Source organism: Theobroma cacao, chromosome 9, assembly GCF_000208745.1.
Source record: "Theobroma cacao cultivar B97-61/B2 chromosome 9, Criollo_cocoa_genome_V2, whole genome shotgun sequence".
Lineage (NCBI taxonomy): Eukaryota > Viridiplantae > Streptophyta > Magnoliopsida > Malvales > Malvaceae > Theobroma > Theobroma cacao.
Window position 1 is genome coordinate 29,296,163 of NC_030858.1, and position 10,546 is coordinate 29,306,708.

Sequence of the window (10,546 nt, forward strand, 5' to 3'; positions counted from 1 at the left end):
AAATCACAATGGTGTTAATGTTCAACTTGGAATACATGTGGATCACCATTAGAAGTTAGACAACTTGAGGTGTGCAACAACCTAAGCTCCATGGAAACACAACCAAAATATAAGGTTTTACCAATAAAATTGTTTTCTTCGATAATTATTGACTAATTGTTGATGGAATGCCGACAGAAAAGCTTGCAAATTACCAACGAATTTGACCGATTATCGATGGGATTTATCGACAAAAGTCTTTCAATCTGTAATATATTGGCATATAATAAAATTAGAAGGCAAGTAGATTACTGACAAAATTGTTCAATCAATAACGGCATTACCGACCAAATTACCAACGAAATTGACAATTGGCAAGTCCATCAACATATTGACAAAAATTTCGTCAGTGACAATCTTGTGCGACTTTAGGAGGTTATCAATACACTTACTGATGGAATATCTGTAGGTAAATACTTTTTAAATTACCAACGAAATTTCTGTCAACAAAATTAAATAAATTGTCGAGAGCATCGCCTTCTCCCCATTTCTCCCATCAGTCTTCACTTTGTTCTCTCTCTCCATTCCAACCCAACTCAAGTCAGACTCTTACCCACTAATTAAAGCTCTTCAAATGTCGTCGACCTCCAACCCAACTCCTTCATCAAGAAATCTGAGCTAACCTAGCCTTTCTGTCAGCAGATTGAGCTAGGTTTGTCCTTTTGTTTCTTTCTCGTATTTTCGACTACCCTTTCTCATATTTTGTTTTTTTTCTCGTATTTTTGTGATATTTTGTTGGTCGTTTTGCTGGTTGATCCCTTGAGCATAATATTTTGTAATTTTTTGGATGGAGTTGCCTTTTTATTGACTATGAAGTGTGGGAGATTGTGGTGTATTTGATTAAAGCCTATTTGTAAAATCAATAAACAATGGTAGTGAGCCATGTGGCCTAGAAAAGAAGTAGTTTATTTGTTGGCAAGTTTCTTAGCTATTTGCTTGTAGAAGCTCATTTATGAATCATAATGAATTTTCAAAGTTCCCACAAATAGATATTTTGTTGTGATAATTTAGTTAGTATATGGTTTAAAAATGTTTGTAAAGATGTTATAAGGTGAAAGTTCAAAATTATCATTGTGTTGTTGACAATTCGAAACCATGCATATTTTTTATGATGCAGTTTTTTTTTTTCTTGTAACTGTGTTATGTGTTATCGATGATTTGCGATTTGAAAATATGTTGTTATCATTATGTTGTTGAAGATTATGGAAACATGCATATTGGTGATGATGTGTTTTTTATTCTTATTGTTTTGTTGTGATTGCAATCTAAGGTGCTATAAATTAAGATCGATGACATTCTCCAAGCTTTTAAAGCGCACTCATAAGTACCAAAATGGTATCAAAGAGTTTGTGGACAATAAATCGAAGACTATGAGTGTCAGTAATAAAAATAAGTCAGTTTATATTCATTATATTATTGTATATGTATATATGTTATCTAACATTTTATTATTTATATAAAATTCATTTCTTTTTTTATTTGTAGGAATTATACACTTCTACTTTATCATAAAAGTACAATAATGATCCATCGTCTCAATCGAAATTTGATCCGACAACATGATCTGAGACAATCGAAAAGGCACGAACCATTCAAACCCATATCTACAAATTTGGCACCAAGATACGAGCTGCTACCTTACTTGCTCCAACTACAATGCTTGAGTCTACTTGTAGTTGAACCCTTACTGTTGATGCTAGATAAGCTCTTTCATCTGAACTCGAGGGTTATCCAGAGATGAAGACCTATGTGAAGGAGTTGAAGACTAACACACATGATATTAAAACAAGCCTGAGGATACTCTGTGAGAGGTTTCCATATCTAGCCGCTAGCTCTTCCTCATCACGACAATCACATACTCACCCATAACCATAACAATCGCCTTTTTTTGTAAATGCAAATGAGGCACGATCGAAGGATGATGATCAACAGTAATTCCTTGTCGTTATACTATGGATTCCTTATATAAATATTTTTCATTGATTTTGACATAATAGTTTTTTTTAATTTTTATAAATTTTGTATTATTGTTTCATTTTATAATACATTTAGATATTTTTAATACAAATTACTTGTTTTTAATATCATTATTTAATATTAATAATACTAACAAATAATGCAAGAAATACAAATTTTAAAAGTGAAAATTTTCATTTTACCAATTATTACCAATAGAATATTCTGAATACCACCGAAATTCATTACTTAATTACTGACTGAGTTTTGTGTTACTACCGATGAAATTATACGCTGTATCAACGAAATATATAACTAATGTTTACAATAAAATCGATCTTTTTATCTGTTCGCCAAATTCGTTGGTAATTTGGTGATAAAAATGAATTCATCAATCTTTTTCCCGATCGCATTTATCCATGGATTCGCTATAACACCAATGACTCATCCGACCAACGAATCAACAACTTTACCAACAAAATCATCAACAAAATATTCCTTCAATGAGTATACCAATGGAATTTTTTATTATTGACGAAGTAATGATTACCAATAAAGGTGTTTCCAATTGATTACTGACGAAAAATTTTGTTAGTAATTTTGTTGGTAAAATACATTACCGATAAACTAGACACTTTTGTTCAATGAAAAATTCCATCGGTAAAGCCTTTATTTTTAGCAGTGAGAGAAGATTTCAATATCCTAATTGTGTTTGTCTCTTGATTTCAATATTAAAGGTTTAAAACTATAAACATTTTCTACCAACTAGTTAGGTTTTTCTATATTGGAAAACCATTCCATGATCTTGCTTGAGGAAAAAGTTTTAAAATTTCGCTTCACATGTATATTGTCTTGCATGACTTTTCTCAATAGAATAGACATTAGATAGAAGAAATTAAATGAGAGAAAAATAGTAAAAAAAAAAAAGGAAATCAAGGGAGAATTGGAGATTTATGACGGTAAAAGGGTCTGAAGTCACGGAAGGGAAGGTTGCTCAATAAATGAGGGAGGAAAGTGAAAGAGATAAGGTTTTTTGCAAAATGAAATCCAAAATCCCGATTGGACCCTTTATATACTTTAAACATTATCAGTAGAATTTCGCTAATTGTGTGCTAAAGTGCTTCTAGGTAGTTTCCAGACTCAATATCAACTTCAATAAAAGTTGTTTTTATGGGATTGGTCTTGATTTGGAAACTATCAAAGGATAGGCCAACATGATAGCAAGCAAGACAAGAAAACTTCCCACAACTTTCATGAGACTTCCACTAAATCTAACAATGAATTCAATCAAAATATGGAGATCGATTGTGGATGAATTTGAAAATTAACCACATGGAAAGCCAAATCTCTTTCATTGGGGGGTAGAGTTACTTTATTGAGATCGATTCTTAGTAGTTTCCTTGTGTTTTTCTTGTCAATGTTCGTGTTACTTACTAGTGTGAAAGACTCTTTAGATAAAATCCAAAGATGCTTCTTGTGTGGTGGCATAGTCAAAAGGAAAAGAATTCCATTATGTCAATTGGGAATCGATATGCTTGTATAGAGATTTAAGGGGAATTGGCATAATTGATCTTCATGTGAGAAATAGAGTACTTCTCAACAAGTGGTTATGGCGTTACAGCAACAGAGAAAAAAGTTTTGGAGAGTGTTGATGGCCGAAAAGATGGAATGTGACACAAGTGATATTCTGCCAATACAAGGGAACCCAAGAAGATTTTTCGACGTTTGGAGGAATATCATGAAACCACTTACGGACAGCTCTACTTTAAGGAGGATCACCACTAAAGGAATAAGTTTTATGGTAGGGAATGGTAAATGGATTAAGTTTTGGAAAGGGCAGTGGATATCAAGGATTTCATTGGATATTTGGTTTCCGAAAGTTTACGCGTTGGCCACCAACAACATGAGGACAATTGAGGAATTTGGTAAATGGGTTTATCACCAATGGGTGTGGAGTGTTGAATTAAAAAGAAGTGTCTTCGGCTAGGAAGAACAACAGTGGCATGAGTTTATGGAATTGTTGGCGAAACAAGTACTAAGTGAGGAGTTCAAAGATAATTTTATTTGAAAAAACAACATAAGTGGGAATTATACGACTAAATCTTTTTGTTGTGAGGCTCTTATGCAAAATAATAATTGTTCTAATCTGTGGAAAAAGCTGTGGGAAGGATTGATACTTCCCAAAGTGGAATGCTCTTACTAGCAATTGCTGAAAAGGAGGTTGGTGGTTAGATAAAAGCTTTTCACTATAATAATTATCAACCAGAATAGCACCCACTGCCCTTTATGTAACACTGGTACGAAACCCATTAATCACTTACTTTTCTCTTGTATTAAAACTTAAAAACTGTGGTATTTGTGGTGTGGGTTTTGGCGTGTTAATAAAGATCAATTGGTATGCTTTCAAACTTAGATTGAGCTAGGGTGGGGCTTAAGGAATGGGAAAGTGTGGAAAATGGGTTTTTATGCCATCGTGTGGTTGATTTAGCTGTCTTGAAATGAGGTTGTATTCAAAGGAAAAGTGTGGAATTATGTTGCGACCTTTGAATAAATTAACCTAAGATTGGCATAATGGGTGAAGGCCAAATGGCCGGATCTTAACCTTTCCGTACCTGATATTGTTAGAGAACTTAATAATGGCTTGAATCCTCTCCAAGTTAAAAAAAGCCAAACCTTGTGAAACTTGGGAAATCCATCCCTTGGATGCTTGAAATTCAACATTTATGCTACTATTAAAGAATGCCTTAGGAAAGTCGACATTAGAGGTTGTAAGGAATTTGCACAAGGTATGATGATGGCTTAGTTTGTTCTCATTGAGATTGTATCATAAATAAAATATACAGTGTGAAGAAAAATAAAAAGAAATCAATACAATCCCAAGAATATCGAAAGAGTTACGGAGAAGGATACGCAATGTCATGGGGATTATGTGCAAAATTAAGGGAGTTAATTAATAATCAATTTAACGAAAGGATAGTGCTCTATTTTGCCCTCGCAAGATGGACTCCACTAGAAGGAGGCCAATCTTAGAACATTGTTGTAGAAACAACTTCTTTGGAAAAGCTTTGGTCAAGGGATCAGCAAGCAAGTCAGCGACATGAATATGTTGAATGCAAACTTGGTTCTTTTCAACTTGATCATGAACAAAGTGAAAATCAATGGCAATGTGCTTCATGTGACTATGAAAAACATGATTATGGCATAAATATGTAGCACTGACATTGTCACAATATATAGTAGGAGTTTTGGACAGAAGTAGACAGACCTCATAAAGTAGGTGAGTCACCTAATTTATCTCAGCAACAACGGAAGCAACAGCTCTATATTCAACTTTAATGGAAGATCTAGCCACTGCTTTTTGTTTCTTAGAAGACTAACTAACTGGGTTACCACCATAAAAAACAAGATAAGCAGAGGTGGAGATTCGATCATTGATATCACTTGCCCAATCAGCATCCGAGAAGGCATGGAGATTCACAAAAAGAGACTTTCGAATATGAAAACCAGAGGTGATGGTGTTCTTGAGGTAGCAAAGCACGCGCTTGACAACTTGCCAATGTTTTATGGATGGGGCAATACATGAATTGAGCAAGTCGATTCACAGTAAAAAATATATCTGGTGTGGTAAAAAAGAGGTATTGCAAGACACCCAAAACTTGTTAATACGATGTAGCATCTATGGGAGTGGAGCCATCATGTAATGAGAGTGACTTTGAAGTGGATAGTGGTGTGGAGACCCCCTTAGCATCTAACATCTTGTATCTGTCTAGAAGATCAGCAATGTGTTTATGTTGAGTGAGAATAAGACCAGTAGGAACAGAGGTGATTCTACCTCGAGAAAGTAAAGTAGGAAGCCTAGATGCTTTATAGAAAAGCCACTAGCAAGTGCAGCAATAATAGATCGAAGAAGAGATGATGAGGAACTAGTAATAAGAATGTCATCCACGTAAACTAATAGGAAAAATGAGTCATAAGCTTGATGAAGCACAAACAGTGAGGTGTCGGGCCGAGTATTAAAGAAACCACAAGACACAAGAAATGACCAAAGTTCATTGTACCATGCACGGGGAGCCTGCCAAAGACCATAAGTAGCTTTATGCAGATGACATACATGATGTGGAAATTTGATATGAACAAATCATTGGGGTTGTTACATGAAAATAGTGTCCTCTAAAAACCCTCGGAGAAAGGTGTTATTGATGTCAAGCTGATGAATAGGCCAACCACTATTGATGGCAAGAGAAAGATTAACACGAATAGTAGTTGGTTTCACAACAGAACTGAAGGTTGAGTGGAAATCAATGCCAAGACGTTGATTAAAGCCTTCAACCACAAGGCGTGCCTTATAACGGTCAATGGAACTAACAAGTTTATGCTTAACTTTGAAGACCCATTTGCAACCAATGACATTATGAATTGATGATGGTAGTACAAGGGACCAAGTGTGATGAATAAGAGTGCAACATACTCTTTATTTATGGCATTACGCTATTCAGGATATTTGTGGGCTTGACGAAAAATGGTTGGCATAAGAGGCAATGGAGAAAAGGTGACAGTGGCTAGGTAGTCAAAGATTTGTTTGGGCTTAAATATATTGTTTTGTGAACGAGTGATAACAAGATGAACCAAAAGGGAAGAAAATGATTGATATGAGAACAAACACCCGATGGAAGAGGACGCTCATTTAAATTGGTGAAAAGATGTTTTAATAAGTGAGAAGGCAAAGAAGTGTCTTGGTGGACGTGTAGACAGCCAAGGGAATGACGAAAGAATCTAGGGTTGTTGTTAGTTGTTAAAATAATGGTAGACGAAAGGGTGGGATCTGACATCCAGTACGAGTACAACAGGAACAAATAAAAGAGGTGTAGTAGGGAGACTAGAGGAGCTTACTAGAGAATGAGGTCTCATGGTGGCATCATTGAACATAGTGGTTATAGAGCTATTTTGTAAAGTGGCAGCAAGCACGGTGGACTCACAAGTGTCGACGACAACATAAGGGCAGCAGATGGAGAACGTGATGATAGAACAAGGGAAGCCATAATGCAACGGAAAGTCTCAAGTTGAAGCTAGGGGGATAAATCTGAAGATGAGACATGGCGTAAGGAAACAGAGTGGTTTTTGAAAGGGAAGATAAGCTCAACAATGGTCACATGGCAAAAGAAAAATATTTTTTTGAATATAAGATCATAGAAATAATAGCCACTAGAGTTGAAAGAATATCCCAAGAACACACATGGATGAGATTTAAAGTCCAATTTATGTTGACTATAGAGTCGAAGCCACGAATAACAAAGACACCCGAAAACTCGCAACTTGAAGTAATTTAGAGATGAATGAAAAAATGACTCATATGCAGACTTATTTTGGAGAACAGGTGTGGGAAGACGGTTGATGAGGTATGTGGCAGCTTGACTATCAAGATTCTAAAAGCAAAGAGGGACGTTGGCATGATGAAGAAAAGTATGAACAGTCTCCATGATATGTCTATGTTTACGTTCAGCAGAGCCAACATGTTGAGGTGTATGAAGTGGACTGGTTAGATGCTGTATACCATATTGGGTAAGAACAGAACGCAAACCAGTGGATGAGCCAATACATTCACCACCATTGTCTGTATAAACTGATAAAATAGTGGTGTTAAAAAATAGTTCAACCATGTTCTTAAAATTTCCAAGATGGAATGGACATCTGACTTTTGTTTAAGAAGGAATAGCCAAGTGAATTTATGAAATAGTCAACAAAAACAACATAATATCGAAAGTTATCAAAAGAGAAAACTGGGGAAGGACCTTAAACATCATAATATAATAATTCAAGTGGTCGTGAACTTTTCATTGAAGTGGCACCAAAAGGGAGTTTATGACTCTTATTACATAAGCAAGAATCACAAAATTGAAAAGTAGAAGAATTAGATACGGGGAGGTGAAAAGCAAAGATAGTGGCTTTGATAATTAGTAATTGAAGATGTCTAAGTCAGGCATGCCAAAAATGAAGAGAAAGGCGAGTTGTTTGGGTAACAAAATGAGCTGCTGGAGAGTTTGTCACTGATTTGATGTGTCCAAGTACCTCTGGCCACTCATACAAATCTCCTCTATTCATCCTCGTAATAGTGATGCCCCAGTGATCAGATCCTTCACAAGATAAGAGTAAAAAAAGAACTCAATTGAAGTGTTATTTTGAACAAAACTGAGCAACGAAAATAAGATTTTTGTGAATATTAGGAGCACATAAAACATTATGAAGGGAAAAAGATGTGGAGATAGGAGATGGAAGAATGGTGTTGCCAATATGGGAAATAGGAATACCATTACCGTCACCAACTATAATTTCATCGAAACCTGAGAATTCATTTATAGTAGCAAGATTACGATGGTTGTCAGTCATATGGTAGGAAGCTCCAGAATCAACAACCTAGTAACCATTAGTGGTAGAATGAGCCAAGCAGCAAAGTTAGCTTGTAGCTCATAGTGAGAATGAGTTCTAGAGCGACAAATTTTCGCCACATGGCTAAACTTGTCACAAAGTTAGCACTGAACACGGGGTTGATGGGTTTGGCGATTTTAAGTACCAGATTATGTGGATTGCCAAAAAGGTTGGAAGGAAGATGCAGATCCTTGTTTTTGTCTCGGTGAAAATGAGGTGTTGGTTGTATGACTACCTCGCCTAATGTTAGAGCGAAATCGGTTACCAGAAGAGGTATTGGAGCGCTAGTAAAGTTGGACAGTAATCACCATAAATTCTTGCTTGGTGCATCCATGTTTGAAAAAGACTTCTTAAGCAAGAAGTTTGTCATAGAGTTCCTCAAGACTGATAGGGGAATCACAAGCCCAAATAACGACAGTTAGCTCCTTATATTCTAGACCAAGGCCAATGAGTACTTTAATACCAAGTTCATCATTGTTCATGGGAACACCACAAGCAGCTAGTTCATTAGAAAGAGTCTTGACTTCACGTATAAAATCAGTAATGAATTTTTTATCAAGACGAAGAGAAGAGAGAATTTCCCAAAGGCCAAAAATTTGAGATTGAGATTTATTAGCTTAAATGGTGATAAGGCTGAGCCAGGCTTGACATGATGTAGGAGTAGTAGCAATAATAGGAGCAATGGTGTAGTCAACAAAAGCCATGATATCATTGCAAATAAAACTATCTTGGTGAATCCAAAGCTTATAGGTAGGGTTGCCAAGTTGTTGATCATCATTGCTAAGAAACATAGGCGAGCAAGGACAAGTGCCGTCGATATATAGCATAAGATCAACCTGAGAAAGAAAGTGGTAACTTGGGCTTTCCATGTAGAACAATTATGACTTCCTTGAAGTTTGAGAGGATGCTGTGATGCCGAGTTAATGGTAATCAGATTTGGTTGTTGGGTAATGCCACTGATTGTTGAGATAATGGGTGGGGTAGGGATGGCTGAGTCATTAGAAAGGGTAGTGGAAGAGGTTTGTGAAGCATCAGCCATGAGACAAAAAAAAAATCGGGAACTTTTAAAAATTCGTTAGAGCTCAATGAGCTCTGATACCATGAAAGAAATTTGCATAGGGTCTGATGACGGCTTAGTTTATTCTCATTGAGATTGTCCCATGAATAGAATATACAGTGTGAAGAGAAATAGAAAGAAATCAATGCAATCTCAAGAATATTGAAAGAGTTAAGGAGAAGGATATGCAATGTCATGGGGATTATGTGCAAAATTAAGAGAGTTAATCAATAATCAATTTAAGGAGAGAATTGTGCTCTATTAGGGGTGTTTTTGGGGATGACAAAGGAAGTATGCTACTCTTATTTTCCTCATCTGTGGGGATCACGGACTTTAATGCTACTGAGCTTAATGTATTATGGTAAGGATTTAAAATCATTATGAAATCCCATTGAACAAGATCCCATAACATCATCTTCGAGAGTGACTCTCACAATGTCGTAACATGAATTTTAAACCCCCATTAAGTGTCGTGCAAATTGAGAAATATCATTATGAAATCAAGGGACTTGAACTCTATATTGTTAATTGGAAGGTAAAGAAAGTGCTGCTGTCTGCAAATGATGTGCTGATAACATTGCCAAGACAGGCATTAATAAACAAAGTTAGCTGTTATGGTTTATTGGGGATGATGTACATATCGATAGTGAAAATGCTGTTTAGTTCTTATAGCACGTGTGGTTCGCGGAATAGATAGGAATGGAATAAAATAGCTATTACGTGGGAATAAAATGAGATGGGAATAAAATAGATTAGGTATTACGTAGTTTGGTATGACGAATGGAATAGAGTAAGAACGATTATTATGACTTATTGCAGTGTTTGGTTGGTAATAATAACTTTGAAAAAAGAAAGAAATAAAAATAAAAAGATAAAAATACCCTTTATTATATATATGATTATTTTATTTTATTTTATTTTTTAAATATTAATATTTTATTTATAATCTAATCATTAACATTATAAAATATTAATATTTTATTTATAATTTAAATGTTATTATGATTATTTATTTTTAAATTATTTTATTTTTAAATATTAATAATTTATAAGTTATTTAAAATATTAAAA